The sequence below is a fragment of the Galeopterus variegatus genome, unplaced genomic scaffold, assembly GCF_000696425.1.
Source record: "Galeopterus variegatus unplaced genomic scaffold, G_variegatus-3.0.2 Scaffold5684, whole genome shotgun sequence".
Lineage (NCBI taxonomy): Eukaryota > Metazoa > Chordata > Mammalia > Dermoptera > Cynocephalidae > Galeopterus > Galeopterus variegatus.
The window spans coordinates 126,784-131,251 of record NW_007731795.1 but is presented as its reverse complement, the minus strand read 5'-3'; positions in this window follow the sequence as shown (position 1 = coordinate 131,251).

Here is a 4,468-nt window from a genome sequence, read left to right as displayed (position 1 = left end):
GCGCACTATCCAGTGCGCCACTGGGCCGGCCCTTGGCATGATGTTTTAAAATAGAGTCCCTGAACCCCATCTCCAGACTTGCTAATTCATAGAACCAGAGAGGAACTAAGAAATCTGCATGTTTAACGAGCCCCAAGACTGGTTCTGATGCAGAACCATATTTTGAAGAAAAAAAAAAAGAAAGTATTAAAAGATAATCTTATTTATTGTAAATGAGGCAGGAAAGTGTTGTTTATGTGATTAAAGGGATAATAAAATAATTGAATAGACCTCTTTCTCCTCCGTTTAGAAATCTGCCTACTGATCTCCATACCAACCAGCTGCAAAAAAAAAACAACCTGCCTACAGGGTTTAATATTTTGTGGAGAATCAAAAAAGTAATCACAGCAAGTAACTTCAGTTTTAAAAAAAGACAATCTTAGAACAATCAGTGAAGATATATAATATATACTAAAATGAAATAAATATTGTATATACAGTTTTGCACTTTCAAGACTTCAGTGAGGGGCTGGCCCGGTGGCGCACTGCTACAGTGCGCCGCTTGGGAGCATGGCTGGAGGCAGGAAAGTGTTGTTTATGTGATTAAAGGGATAATAAAATAATTGAATAGACCTCTTTCTCCTCCGTTTAGAAATCTGCCTACTGATCTCCATACCAACCAGCTGCAAAAAAAACAACCTGCCTACAGGGTTTAATATTTTGTGGAGAATCAAAAAAGTAATCACAGCAAGTAACTTCAGTTTTAAAAAAAGACAATCTTAGAACAATCAGTGAAGATATATAATATATACTAAAATGAAATAAATATTGTATATACAGTTTTGCACTTTCAAGACTTCAGTGAGGAAGAGAGGATGTGGATGGAAAAGCAATCTCCTAATTCAAACAAAGGAAGGTCATGTGTATAGAAATGGAGCTCCTAATCTCTTCCCACTGAGGGAAAAAACTAGACTTTCTGGTACAGAAAAATAATTTCTACCTCAAGCAAAAAGGAAGAGATGATACAGAAAGGTTCTAGTTAGTTACCAAGAGAAGGTCATTGGTCACTAGAATGTCACCAAAAATCCAGCAATATGTAACAACAGCTGAAAGTTGCAGAAACTTTTAAAAAATCTGGAAAATCATGCATGGGCCTAGAGTTCTTCTACCATTCAAGACCTTCAGAAAGAGGAATTGTTACATTTCTGCTCAATGCAAAATAAGAACCATAACCAGACAGAGATTTTAGGTTTGCTCTAGTTGTTACCTTTTGAATATGTATGTCATTAATAGTGAATATTTTATATTAGAAGTAAATAATTAATGTTTGTCCCATACTCACTATTTTATATTAGAAATAATTAATGTTTGTCCCTTATTAATGTCTTAACATTCTAGAAAAAAAACATGACTATATAATCTAGTATTGCATATACTGGCAACAAACAAATAGAAGATGAAATTTGAAAAATAGCATTTAAAAAGCATCAATTTCTTAGAAATAAATCTAATGAGTGATATGAAACATCTCTAATCCAATAATTACAAAATATTGCTGGAGGAGAGAGGTATTATATTCACAGATTGGAAGATTCAATGTTGTAAAACTATCAATTCTTCCCAAAATGATCTGCAGATTCAATGCAACCCCAACCTAAATCCCAGCTGGATATTCTTAAGAAACTGGAAAAGCTGATTCAAATATTTGTATAGTAATGCAAAGAATATTAAAAGTAATCTTAAAAAAGACCAAATCTGGAGGTCTTTCACTTCTAGATATCAAGACTTATTAGAAAGCTGCAGTAATTAAAAGAATTAATGAAAGGATAGATGTTAGTCAATGGAAAAGAAAGGAGTTCACTTGGTTTATGACAAAAGTAATACAATGAATTAGGAAAAGGATGATCTTCCTAGTCAGTGTTGCTAAGTCAACCAGATATAGGTCAACCAGATACAGGTCAACTGGATATAAGTCAATTGGATATCCATATGTGGAAAATTTCTATCTTGAACCTCTACCTCCCACCATATGCAAATAGCAGTTCCAGATATATTGTAGACCTAAATGTGAAAGCTAAAACAATAGGGCTTCTAGGAGAAATTATAAAAGAATTTTTTACAACCTTTGAACAGGTAAAGATTTCATAAACAGAATACAAAAAGTGTTAACCATAAGAGAAACAAAAGTGATAAATTGTACTACATTCATGTATTAGTCCATTTCTGCTGCTTATTACAAAATATGTGGAACTGAGTAATTTGTAAGAAAATGAAATTTATTGCTTAGTTTCAGAGCCTGGGGAATCCAAAGTCCAGGGAACACATCTGGTGAGGGTTTTGGTGGTGGCAACAGTGATCCATTGGTCTCATATGGCAGAAAATGGTGGAGCAGAGAGAGAGATAGTTCTTCATGCACTCTCCTTTTAAAGCCCTCAGAATCATGCCCAGGGCCACCATTTTTAATCCATTCACTAGGCATGGTCCGATAATCTAATCACCCCTTCAAGGCCCGAGCTTTCAATTACCATATTTCCTACTCTCTTAACACTGTCACAGTTGGGACGAGGTTTTGGGAGAACACTCAACCCAAGGCAATTAGAATTAAGAATGTCTGTTCATCAAAGACATCATTAAGAAGTAGAAAGTTCCCCAACCTTATTTCAACACCATACTGGAAGTTCTAGCCAGAGCAGTAAGGCAAAAGAAAGTAATAAAGGGCATCCAAATTAGAAAGGAAGAAGTTAAACTATTCCTATCTGCAGATAACATGATCATATACATAGAAAACCTTAATGACTCCACCAAAAAATTGCTAGAAATAATAAATGAATTCAGTAAAGTCACAGGATACAAAATCAACATACAAAAATTAATAACATTTCTCTACATTGATAACAAAATATCTGAAAAAGAAATCAAGAAAGTAATCCCATGTACAATAGTTACCAAAAAATGAAATATCTAGAAGTAAATTTAACCAAGGAGGTAAAAGATTTCTACAATAAAAACTATAAAACATTGACTTAAAAAATTGAGTAAGACACCTATAAATGGAAAGATGTCCCATGTTCATGGGTTGGAAGAACATCAAAGTGTTCATACTACTGAAAGCAATCTTAACATATATAAATATAAATATAAATTTAACACAATCCCTATCAGAATAACAGTGACATTCTTCACAGAAACAGAAAAATGATCTTAAAACTTGTACAGAACCACACAAGACCCCGTTTAGCCCAAGCAATCTTGAACAAAAAGAACAAAGTTGGAAACATCACAGTTCCTGACTTCAAAATATACTATAAAGCTATAGTAACCAAAACGGCATGGTACTGTCATAAAAACCAACAAATAGATCCATGGAATAAAACAGAGAGCCAAGAAATAAACCCACACACTTATAGCCAATTGACTTTTGACAAAGGTGCCAAGAATATACAGTAGGGAAAGGACAGCCTCATCAATAAATGGTGCTGAGAAAACAGGATATCCACATGCAGAAGATTGAAACTAGACCCCTATCTCTCACCTTACACAAAAAATCAACTCAAAGTGGATCAAAGACCAAGTGTAAGACCTGAAACTATCAAACTACTAGAAGAAACTATAGAGGAAACACTACATAAAATTGGTCAACACTTTTCTGAGCAAAACTACAAAGGCACAGGCAACAAAAGCAAAAATAGACAAATGGGATTACATCAAACTAAAAAACTTCTGAACAACAAAGGAAACAATCAACAAAGTGAAGAGACAACCCACAGAATGGGAGAAAGTGTTTACCAACCATACATTAGACAAGGAGCTAATATCCAGAATACATAAGAACACAAACAACTCAACAGCAAAAAACCAAATAACCTAATCAAAAAATGTGCAAAAGACCTGAACATACATTTCTCAAAAGAAGACATACAAATACCCAACAGGTACATGAAAAAATGCTCAGCATCACTAATCATCAGGGAAATGCAAATCAAAACCACAGAGATATCATCTCACCCCAGTTAGAATGGCTATTATCAAAAAGACAGAAAATAACAAATGCTGGCAAGGATGCAGAGAAAAGGGAACTCTCATACATTGTTGGTGGGAATGTAAATTAGTACAGCCATTATGCAGAACAGTATGGAAGTTTCTCAAACAGCTAAAAATAGATCTACCTTATAACCCAGCTATCCCACTACTGGGCATATATATATATATCCAAAGGAAATTAAATTAATATATTGAAGAGATGCTGTACTCCCATGTTCATTTCAGGACTATTCACAATTGCCAAGAGATGGAACCAACCTAAATATTTATCAATGGAGAAATGGATAAAAAAAAATATGGTATACTATTCAGCTATTCAAAAAAATTAAATCCTGTCATTTGCAGCAACATGGATCGAACTGGAGACCATATGTAAGGGAAGTAAGCCAGGCCCAGAAAGACAAATGCCATACGGTCTTACTCATATGTGGAATCAAAAAAAAAAAAA